Raw genomic sequence first — 12,693 nt, 5'->3', positions numbered from 1 at the left:
CCGAAAGGATCACTAGAAAGATACAGGTATATATCTACATTCAAGAACAAATATACAAGTATACAGTCGGGAGTGTAGTACAGGGTAGGGTACAGATAGATTACAATTACTGTGTTATGAAGCATGTGACCACAAGGAGGCTCTGATGAATCACAGGTCCAAATCTTTGTTATGTAATCCTCTGGCCACGTCAGCTAACGGATCTCTTGCCAGTAGAAGAACCGAGTCCAAAATGAGGAGCTGCCTATTATCCCTAGGCTGCTCTCTCCCACATGCTGTGCCAACCCCTGGGATGTGCAGCCTCTCTCCTCCCATATCTGAGAGCATAATTTTCCGGCCAGAACCGTGGATGCCCGAAGCTCGAAATGGGATGGCAGCGGCGCCACTGGGTTCTGCTGGATATTATCTATGCAGGGAGATCAAATACGGCTACTGCATCTAATTTCTGGTAGCTATGCTTTATAACTCAATAATGCAGCGTTCTAGAGGAGGCTGCATGGTATGGACTTGTGGGGAAAGGAATGCACATTCCGATTACTTGCTCAGCTAGGTTCAGAGATAATGTATTTTTTTTATTATAGGTCATTTTCTATATTCAATATCTCAGAGCCTTGGGCTGTTGAGCTTGGGATCTGCGGTCAGCCTCAGTCCAACAAAGGAAGCCAGTTGGCTGGTAACTGCACAAGAGTTCACACCCCTGTGATAATTGCTGGACTTGGTGCTGGGGGACACAGGGTCTATGCCTTTTGGCCCTCTTGGAGAGAGTTTCAAAGGGCTATTTGCTTGAGCTAATTAAAAAAGCCATTGGTCCACCCTGTTCAAGGAAGTGCCTTTGCTGGATAATGAGGTCCCATTGCTTGATGTGTATTTGACTTCCCTTTTGGCCTGGGGGGGGGGGGGGGGATGCCAAAGGTGGGAGCTGAGATTGGAGGAAGTATTTTTGGGCCAAACTGTATCTGATGGGGAATTCCATCAGGTATCAAAATGATATCAATTAGATATAATATTCCCATATTTTACAGGTAGCACTAGTGTAGTAGCGACTTTTGGGCTCAGTATATGTGATCTTTGGCACTAGTGATGACTTCTAGGCTCAGTATATGTGATCGTTGGGACTAGTGACGATGTCTGGGCTCACTATATGTGATCGGTGGCACTGGGAACAACTTGTGGACTCAGAATATGTGATCATGGCACTAGTGATGAATTCTGGGCTCAGTATATGTAATCGGTGGCAATAGTGACTACTAGGGTTGAGCGACTTTTGCTTTTTTAGGATCGAGTTGGGTTTTGTGAAACCCGACCTTCTCGAAAGTCGTATCGCGTGAAATCAGCCGATTCTACTGTAAAGTCAGGTTCCGGACCGGAACACGAAACCCAATGCAAGTCAATCGAAACCCATTGCAAGTCAATGTGGATTATTTTTTACATTTACTTAATCTCTCTCTCTCTCTCCCCTCCGTGCAAAGCATATGTTGTGTTTGACTGCAGAAATCACTGCAGCCCAAATGGTAATATGGCTCTATGACGCCGCAGAAACCAGGCCGGAACCTATGTCATCTCGCTGCCCACACTCCTTGATTGGCTGAAAAAATGGCGGGGAAGGCGTCATACAAAACGCGACTTTGGCGCCAAGATCGCCGACCACGTGGCCGATCCCACGCTGGAGTCGGGTCGGGTTTCACGAAACCCGACTTTGCCAAAAGTCGGCGACTTTTGAAAATGAACGATCCGTTTCGCTCAACCCTAGTGACTACTTCTGGACTCAGTATGTGTGATCGGTGGCACTATTAACGACTTCTAGGTTCAGTATATGTGATTGGTGGCAATAGTGACTACTTCTGGGCTCAGTATGTGTGATTGGTTGCACTAGTGATGACTTCTTAGCTCCAGGGCCAGTTTTAGGCAAAGTGGTCCCCTAGGCAAAGTTTAAAATGGGGCCCCAAATACTAACATATTGCACATCACACAGAAGCATTCCTGTTGTATTTATATACGCTGATCTCAGGCCGCTAAATGAGTGTAATCAACAATATTGAAATCGTTCAACACTTGTTTCCCGGCCTCTTTCCACAGTCTGAGAAAGAATGATGGGAACAGAATGATCACTAATAGATCACTAACAGATCACCATACAGGATCATGTTATCAGCAGCACATCTACAGTTTACACCGGCGATGTGCTACTGAGAACAATGATTTTTGTTCCAGCATAAACAATCCAATCACTAGATGAATATGTAACACAAGACCTCTCTAAGAAACTCATATAGATAGGCCACAAGAATGTATAGTTAAAAAATACAAACTTTATTTCAAACAAAAGAAAAAAGGTATCTCAATCATAAATATAAACACATAAATGTAATGTTAATGATGCCTCCAATCTAACATAGGTCCTGGTGAAAAAAATCCATACAGTATCTAAATCTCATACAGTATAAACATATCATTCGATATGCCACCTAGTGGCTATTAATATAGATGCATCAATATGATAACGGCAGCTATACAGACAGGTTAAAGTGCATGGTGCCTATGTTTTTTATATATATATATATATATATATATATATATATATATATATATATATATATAACCGTGGCTTATTTTTTGTTTTATTTTATAACGATACCACACATGATCAAAAAAAATAAATCTATGGTGTACCCATACATATAATTAGCCACTGATATGCCTCAGATACTCCAAAGCCAAATACCGATATCAAACTTATTGGACTGATCTGCTCAGCCTCCCTGTAATAAAGTGCAAATATGCTGACAGGAGGTACTATAGAGGAACCTGTATCAGAAATCTAACAATAGTGTTGTAGCATAGCAGACCAAAGTCCTCTGCATGCGGTATAAAGGCTCCCTGTAATAAAGTGCAAATATGCTGACAGGAGGTACTATAGAGGAACCTATATCAGAAATCTAACAATAGTGTTGTAGCATAGCAGACCAAAGTCCTCTGCATGCGGTATAAAGGCTCCCTGTAATAAAGTGCAAATATGCTGACAGGAGGTACTATAGAGGAACCTGTATCAGAAATCTAACAATAGTGTTGTAGCATAGCAGACCAAAGTCCTCTGCATGCGGTATAAAGGCTGCGCACTAAAGAACTGAAACCTGTGGCATAGTTACCAGGATAGAAGACACCGGACCTGAGAACCCCTACGCGCGTTTCGATGTATATTCTTCTTCCGGGGGCATACCGCATGCAGAGGACTTTGGTCTGCTATGCTACAACACTATTGTTAGATTTCTGATACAGGTTCCTCTATAGTACCTCCTGTCAGCATATTTGCACTTTATTACAGGGAGCCTTTATACCGCATGCAGAGGACTTTGGTCTGCTATGTTATAACACTATTGTTAGATCTCTGACACAGGTTCCTCTATAGTACCTCCTGTCAGCATGTTTGCACTTTATTACAGGGAGGCTCAGCAGATCAGTCCAATAAGTTTGATATCGGTATTTGGCTTTGGAGTATCTGAGGCATATCAGTGGCTAATTATATGTATGGGTACACCATAGATTTATTTTTTTTAATCATGTGTGGTATCGTTATAAAATAAAACAAAAAATAAGCCACGGTTATATATATATAAAAAACATAGGCACCATGCACTTTAACCTGTCTGTATAGCTGCCGTTATCATATTGATGCATCTATATTAATAGCCACTGGGTGGCATATCGAATGATATGTTTATACTGTATGAGATTTAGATACTGTATGGATTTTTTTCACCAGGACCTATGTTAGATTGGAGGCATCATTAACATTACATTCATGTGTTTATATTTATGATTGAGATACCTTTTTTCTTTTGTTTGAAATAAAGTTTGTATTTTTTAACTATACATTCTTGTGGCCTATCTATATGAGTTTCTTAGAGAGGTCTTGTGTTACTTAGTAATTTTGAATGTGTTATGCTATATATTTATGGACTAATTATGTATACCCACTAGATGAATATGCAGCATTTTCCATAGTCCTCCACATAGTATAATGTGCACCACAGGCCTCCATATTGTAAATTGCACACCCCATAGTCCTCCATATAACATATGCCCCATATTCCTCCATATAGTATAATACACTCCTCAGTCCTCCATATAGTATTATACACTTCCCATAGTCCTCCATATAGTATAATACACTCCTCATAATCCTCCATATATTAAAATACACTGCTCAGTCCTCCACATAGTACAATACACTCCTCATAGTGCTCCATATAGTATAATGCACCGCCATAGTCATCCATGTAGTATAATTCACTTCCCATAGTATGATGCACCCCATAGTTCTTCATATAGTATAATGCATTCCCCATAGTCCTTGATACAGTATAATGCAGCCACCCCATAGAGCATAATGCAGCCACCAGACAGAATATAATGTAACCCCCATAGAATATAATGCAGCCCCCTCATATAGTAAAATATAGCCTGCACGATGTTGGACTGTGAGCACAACCCCCATCTGTGGACGTTGGTTTCTAATCGTTTGTGCAGACACATGCACATTTGTGGCCTGCTGGAGGTCAATTTGCTGGGCTCTGGTAGTGCTCCTCCTGTTCCCCTTGCACAAATGCTGAGGTAGCGGTCCTGCTGCTGGGTTGTTGCCCTCCTATGGCCCCCTCCACATCTGGTGTACTGGCCTGTCTCCTGGTAGCACCTCCAGCCTCTGGACACTACGCTGACACAGCAAACCTTCTTGCCTCAGCTCGCATTGATGTGCTATCCTGGATGAGCTGCACTACCTGAGCCACTTGTGTGGGTTGTAGAGTGCGTCTCATGCTACCACGAGTGTGAAAGCACAACCAACATTCAAAAGTGACCAAAACATCAGCCAGAAAGCATTGGTACTGAGATGTGGTCTGTGGTCCCCACCTGCAGAACCACTCCTTTATTGAGTGTGTCTTGATAATTGCCAATAATTTCCATCTGTTGTCTATTCCATTTGCACAACAGCATGTGGAATTGATTTTCAAACAGTGTTGTATCCTAAGTGAGCAGTTTGATTTCACAGAAGTTTGATTTACTTGGAGTTGTATTCTGTTGTTTAAGTGTTCCCTTTATTTTTTTGAGCAGTGTATATAACACAGCCACATAGTATATAACACAGCCTCCCCCACAGAATATAATATACCCCCCATAGTATATAACACAGAATCCCCCATAGAATATAATATACCCCCATAGTATATAACACAGCCTCCCCCATAAAATATAATATACCCCCCATAGTATATAACACAGCCTCCCCATAGAATAGAATAGATTAAGCCAGACTAGCGGATTATGGTCCGTTAGGAGGGAAAACTGTCATCCATACAAATATGGTTGCAACTTTTTGAGTGCCCATACTACCGCCAGGCACTCCTTCTCGATGGCCGCATAGCTTACTTCACGGGGCAGTAGTTTCCGACTCAGGTAAGCTACCGGGTGTTCTTGGCCGTCTGGTCCGACTTGGCTCAGTACTGCCCCCAATCCAAACATAGAAGCGTCTGTGTGAACAAGGAAACGTTTAGTTGGATCGGGTGCGGCCAATACAGGGGTATTGGTGAGGGCGTCCTTTAGCTGGCGGAAGGCTTCCTCACACTCTGGGGTCCAGGTTACCTGGCGGGGTTGGTTCTTACGGGTCAGATCAGTGAGGGGCTTGGCTACGCTGCTGTAATTGGGAACGAATTTCCTGTAATACCCCGCTGTCCCTAGAAACGCCATGACCTGGGTTTTAGTGCGTGGGGTGGGCCATTTGGCTATGGCCTCAATCTTGGCTGGTTCTGGACGCTGTTTCCCACTTCCCACCCAATGCCCTAAGTACTGAACCTCTGCTTTGCCCACGTGACACTTGTTTGGGTTAAGGGTGATTCCGGCCTTGTGGATCCTGTCCAATACTGTCTCTAGGTGATTTAGATGCTCTTCCCATGTCACGCTGTAGATGGCGATGTCATCCAGGTAGGCACAAGCATAGTCCTGGAGACCATCCAGAAGCCGGTCAGCCAACCTCTGGAAGGTCGCCGGGGCATTCTTCTTCCCGAATGGCATAACTCGAAACTGGAATAAGCCGAACGGGGTGACAAATGCCGACTTGGGAATAGCGTCAGGACTAAGGGGAATCTGCCAGTAGCCTATGCATAGATCGATGGTGGTCAAATACTTTGCCCCCGCCAGCCGGTCTAACAACTCATCCACACGTGGCATGGGATACGCATCCGTCACCGTTTTCTCATTGAGCTTACGATAGTCTGCACAAAACCGTGTAGTCCCATCCTTCTTGGGCACTAACACTATGGGGGATGCCCAGGGACTATCTGACTCTTCAATGACCCCTAAACCCAACATCTCTTGTCGCATCCCTTCTTGTACAGACTCAGGGACGCGGAAAGGGGGTTGTCGCAGGGGGGGGGTCTGATCCTGGGTCTCAACGTTGTGTTGTGCCAGGCAAGTGTACCCTGGTCTCCCCGAAAACATCCTGTCGCTGCCTCAACAACGCCTCCACCTGCTGTCTCTCCCAGGGACCTAGGTCTTCACCCAAGTGTACCTGGTCCCATGTTTTGGACTGAGTCCTTTCCCCTAAGACATCAGGCAAGGGAAGTCCGGCTAAATCCTCTGGTTCAGGTGCACAGATGGCCACTACCTCTTCAGGGCGCTCCCAGTAGGGCTTCAGCATATTCACGTGGAACATGCGGATAACCCTGGGGTCGTCACAATCGGCGACATTATAGGTGGTGTCGGCTATTTTCCCCACTACCTGGTAGGGCCCCTGCCATGCAGCTTGGAACTTGTTCTGCCTAGTGGGCTCTAATACCAGGACCTTCTGTCCTATTTCCAAGGTGCGTTCTCTGGCCCTCCGATCGTACCATACGCGCTGGCGCCGCTGGGCCACCTGCATGTTCCCACGTACAGCCAGGGTCAGCTCCTGTAGGCGGTCCCGGAATTCCAGCACATAGGGTACAATAGGTACCCCTTCTATGATGCCCTCCCCTTCCCAGTGTTCTAGCACTAAGTCTAGGGGTCCCATTACCCGCCTCCCGTATACCAGTTCGAACGGGGAGAACCCCGTGGATTCTTGGGGCACCTCCCGATAGGCAAACAGTAGGTGTGGCAAGAATTTCTCCCAGTCCCTGTAGGTCCTGGTAAAAGTCCCAATGAGTTGTTTTAACGTCCCGTTAAAGCGTTCACACAACCCATTGGTTTGCGGGTGGTACGGGGCGCTTCTAATGGACTTTACGCCGCACAGCTTCCACAGTTGGTTGGTCACCTCTGCTGTAAACTGGGTACGCTGGTCCGAGATAATCTCCCGGGGAAATCCAACCCGTGAGAAAACCTGGAGCAGAGCAGCCGCCACTGTCCCTGCCAGTATGTTACGTAAAGCAACCGCCTCTGGATACCGTGTGACATAATCTACCACTGTCAATATATACCTTTTCCCTGACGGACTGGGTTTGGCTAACGGCCCTATCAGATCGACCGCTACTCGGCTAAATGGTTCCTCCACAATGGGGAGGGGGCATAATTTGGCCTTGCATCAATCTCCCCTCTTGCCAATGCGCTGGCAACGGTCACAGATCTGGCAGTAGTGACGAACATCATAGGTTACCCCCCGGCCAAAAGAAGTTTTGTGTCAGACGATGCCTGATGCGACTGACGCCGAAGTGCCCGGCCAAGGGTATGTCATGAGAGATTCGCAGTAACTCCTGCCTATACTTCTTGGGAACTACCAGCTGTCGTTTTATAGTGGGGCTCGTCCCTGTGCGGTGCTGCTCTGTGATCCGGTAGAGGAGTCCCTGCTTCAATACAAACTGTTCCCCTTCCAGTACCCCTTTCCCCTCCTGCGCCTTCCCACTATATCCCTCCAATGAAGGATCCTCAAGTAACTCCCTCTTAATTCAGCTGGGGTGGCCCAAGAAACGTGTCTGGCTATGGGAATACGTGTAGGGCTGGGATGTCTTACCTGGGCCTCCTCTGAGTGTGATTCCGCCTCCGCAGGTCTACTTCATGCAGCACTTCCTCCATCTCTTCCACCCCCTGGTTAGTCGTAGCCCCCAATGCCGGGTCAGCTTCGTCTTGGTAGCAGTGTACAGCAGCCCAGCTTAAGGTAGCTGCTCCCGCCTTTGGCCACTGGGTATGCGGAGTCCGGTTGGGACATTGTCTTTGCAGGTGGCCCAGCTGATGACAGGTGTGGCATCGCGCCCCAGGGGGACTGTGGTAGGCCAGGTTTTTAGCTGGTCCCCCTACAATCTTCTGTGGTTTGGGGGCCTCCAGGTCCATGGGCGGACCCCTAGTGACCATCTTTGATCCGGACAACTGAGGCCTCCTGGCATCATGATGTTCATCGGCCAGACGAGCGGCCTCCTCAAGAGTCATTGGCCGCCTGTCCCGAAGCCATTCCTGTGTCTCGGGGGATAATCCATTAAAAAATCGTTCTAACAAGAAGAGCTGGAGGACGTCCTCCTTAGTGGTTGCTTGGCTCCCTTGTACCCACTGTAGCAGTGACCGCCGTAATTTACAGGCCCATTCAGTGTGGGTATCGGTTACGCGTTTTATAAGCCCGCAGAACTTTTGGGGGTATGCCTCTGGTGTCAGCGCATACCGGGCCAAGATCACTTCTTTGATCCGCTCATAGTCCATACAGTCCTCATCAGGTACCGTGCGATAGGCGTCCGCTGCCCGGCCTGTCAGCTTGCTGGCCAGAATCTGAACCCGTTCCTCCGGCTTCACTGGATGAAGGGCACACTGCCGCTCAAAGTCCTGCAGAAAGCCATCAATGTCTTCCTCTGCCTCCCCCAACTGTAGGAAGGCATTATACTGGATCTTTTTGTGGCTTACTGTTGAAGGTACCTGGGCAGAGGCCAGAGCTCCCCCTGCTCACTGACTCTCCGCTCTGCCATCTCCATCTTGGCCAGCTCCACTTTGGTCCGCTCTGCCATCTCCATCTTGGCTAGCTCTATCCTGGTCCGCTCGGCCATTTTTTCCTTCAGATCCGTACGCACATTAGCCATCACCTCTCGTATGATCTCTACTGCAGGGTTTGGGCCATAGAACGCCAGTCTGTTCTTTACCTCCCTCTGGAATTCAGTCTCCTCCACGTTCACATTGGGGGGCGCTGCACTGTCGTGTTCCATGATGGCTGCTATCAAATCTGATTTTGTTTTGTTGCTGGCGATTAACCCTCGGGCTTCCACCAGATCTTTTAATGTAGTCCTCTTTAACTTCTGTTAATTGTTTTCCATTCATTCCTTTCCTCCTGTAGATGGGATATCACATCCCACTGCTGCCACCAGTGTAACGGGGTCTACCGTGCTTGAGTACCTCTTTCAGTACCACCCCGTGTTTCAGGAGGTCCACTCTGCTTTGGCTGGAGTCTGAATGAAGGACGCTGGCTGGAATTGCTTGGTTACATGGGCGCATATAAAAGATCACTGCTTGTCCACGTATTTCCAGTGTGACAACGCTTTACTCACAGGACACAGAATATATCACACAGATAGATGGCAGGCCAATTGAAAAGCGGCAGGCCAGACATACATTACAATAGCCGCAGGTGGCCGGAGCCTGCCGATATTTACTGTGGGAATTACAAAGGTGGGGGGAGGTCAGAAGGGGGATATCTTGTCCCCTCTGCCCAGGGGCGCAGCCTGTGGGCTGGTGCATTAGGGACATGCATCTCACATGGAACCTATTATACATACATATAACTGCACAACATTGCACAACAGCAAGGTGGATTGCTGTTGAGGGGAGAGAGAAAAAAAAAAAAAAAAAATCTATAAATCTTCAGCACAGCGAGTGTGAGCGAGCTGAGTGTGACCTGAGCGTAAGTGTGAACGGCGGTAAGTGTGTGACTTGTGATTCAGTGACTTTGGAATCAGGGAGTTTCCAAGGGAGGAATTGCTTGTTTTTTTTTTTTTGTTTTTTTTTAAATTAATACTTTGTATTTATTTTTAATTAACGTTTCTGTGTGGTGCAATCCCCATTAGGAAATGTGCTCCACAATTGTTAATGCCATCCAGTGCACATCTTGCCACATGTATGCAGTCCTTGACCAGCTGGTCGAGGGTGCATACTGCTGTACGAAATGTGAGCACATTGTGCATTTGGAAGCCCAGATTTTGGATCTAAATGTGCAGCTGGCAACACTGAGATCCATAGACAATATGGAGAGGAGTCTTCTGCTCACAGAGCAGACGCTCAATGGGATAGATGAGGAGGGGGATGGTAGGATGGAGCTGCAGGACAGTGTGGCAGTTAGCTGGGTGACAGACAGAAGGCGGGGTAGAGGGAAGAGTGCCAGGGAGGCTAGTCCTGATCTGGCACACCCCAATAAGTTTGCTAAGTTGGCAGATGAGGGGGGTGTCAGTACAGGGGTAGCACTGCTGCAGCCAGGCATGTCCTCTGAAAGCCGGAGGAGTGACTGCTCCAGTAAGGAGGGAAATAGGAGAGCAGGGCAGGCCAGACAGGTGCTGGTAGTGGGGGACTCAATTATTAGGGGAACAGATAGGGCAATCTGTCACAAATACAGGGATCGTCGGACGGTGTGCTGCCTACCTGGCGCTCGAGTCCGACACATCGCTGATCGGGTGGACAGATTACTGGGAGGGGCTGGTGAGGACCCAGCGGTCATGGTGCATATTGGCACAAATGACAAAGTTAGAGGTAGGTGGAAGGTCCTTAAAGATGATTTCAGGGAATTAGGCTGCAAGCTGAAAGCAAGGACCTCCAACGTGGTATTTTCCGAAATACTGCCTGTACCACGTGCCACGCCAGAGAGGCAACGGGAGATTAGGGAGGTTAATAAGTGGCTCAAGAATTGGTGTAGGAAGGAGGGGTTTGGGTTCCTGCAGAACTGGGCCGACTTCTCAGTGGGCTACAGGCTCTACGCTAGGGACGGGCTGCACCTCAATGGGGAAGGGGCAGCTGTGCTGGGGGAGAAAATGGTTAGAAGGTTGGAGGAGTGTTTAAACTAGGGATTGGGGGGAGGGTATTCATTTTATAGGAGGGGAAGATAGTGCAGATAGAGAGCTGGGCACAAATAAGGAAGTTGGGGGTGGCGGTGGCATGGGGGGTGGGGTTAGAACAGTTAATAATTTAAGAAAGAATAGAGGTACAGAGAGTAACATCAAGTGCATGTATACTAATGCCAGAAGCCTCGCCAACAAAATGGATGAATTAGAACTAATGTTGTTGGAGCATAATTATGATATGGTGGGGATATCTGAGACGTGGCTGGATGAGAGCCATGACTGGGCTGTTAACTTGCAGGGCTATAGCCTGTTCAGAAATGACCGTACAGATAAGCGAGGGGGAGGGGTGTGTCTGTATGTAAAATCTTCCTTAAAACCCATCCTGCGTGATAATATAGGTGAATTTAATGAAAATGTGGAGTCCCTGTGGGTGGAGATAAGGGGAGGGGGAAAAAATAATAAATTACTGATAGGGGTTTGTTATAAATCTCCAAAAATAATGGAAGCAATGGAGAATATCCTCGTAAAGCAAATAGATGAAGCTGCGACTCAAGGAGAAGTCATTATTATGGGGGACTTCAACTACCCTGAAATAGATTGGGGAACAGAAACCTGCAGTTCCAGCAAAGGTAATCGGTTTTTGACAACTGTGAGAGACAATTACCTTTCACAGCTGGTTCAGGACCCAACAAGGAGGGGGGCACTGCTAGACCTAATATTAACCAACAGGCCAGACCGCATATCAAATATAAGGGTTGGGGGTCACTTGGGGAATAGTGATCATAAAATAATAAGTTTTCATGTAACCTTTAATAAGATGGGTAGTAGGGGGGTGACAAGGACACTAAACTTCAGGAGGGCAAATTTCCAACGGATGAGAGAGGATCTTGGTGCAATTAACTGGGACGATATCCTGAGACACAAAAATACACAGAGAAAATGGGAGACGTTTATTAGCATCCTGGATAGGACCTGTGCACAGTATATACCGTATGGGAATAAACATACTAGAAATAGGAGGAAACCAATATGGCTAAATAGAGCTGTAAGGGGCGCAATAAGGGACAAAAAGAAAGCATTTAGAGAATTAAAGGAAGTAGGTAGTGATGAGGCATTAAATAAATACAGAAAATTAAATAAATTCTGTAAAAAGCAAATCAAGGCAGCAAAGATTGAGACAGAGAGACTCATTGCCAGAGAGAGCAAAAATAACCCCAAAATATTCTTTAACTACATAAATAGTAAAAAACTAAAAAATGACAGTGTTGGCCCCCTTAAAAATAGTCTGGGTGAAATGGTGGATGAGGATGAGGAAAAAGCCAATATGCTAAATGACTTTTTTTCATCAGTATTTACAAAAGAAAATCCCATGGCAGCCAATATGACTAGTGATAAAAATTCCCCATTAAATGTCACCTGCTTAACCCAGCAGGAAGTACAGCGGCGTCTAAAAATCACTAAAATTGACAAATCTCCGGGCCCGGATGGGATACACCCCCGAGTACTGCAGGAACTAAGTACAGTCATCGATAGACCATTATTTTTAATCTTTAAAGACTCCATAATAACAGGGTCTGTACCACAGGACTGGCATATAGCAAATGTGGTGCCAATATTCAAAAAAGGGGCAAAAACTGAACTCGGTAATTATAGGCCAGTAAGCTTAACCTCTACTGTGGGTAAAATCCTGGAGGGCATTCTAAGGGATGCT

This window comes from Ranitomeya variabilis, chromosome 1, assembly GCF_051348905.1.
Source record: "Ranitomeya variabilis isolate aRanVar5 chromosome 1, aRanVar5.hap1, whole genome shotgun sequence".
Taxonomy (NCBI): domain Eukaryota; kingdom Metazoa; phylum Chordata; class Amphibia; order Anura; family Dendrobatidae; genus Ranitomeya; species Ranitomeya variabilis.
Note: the sequence above shows the minus strand (reverse complement) of the source record.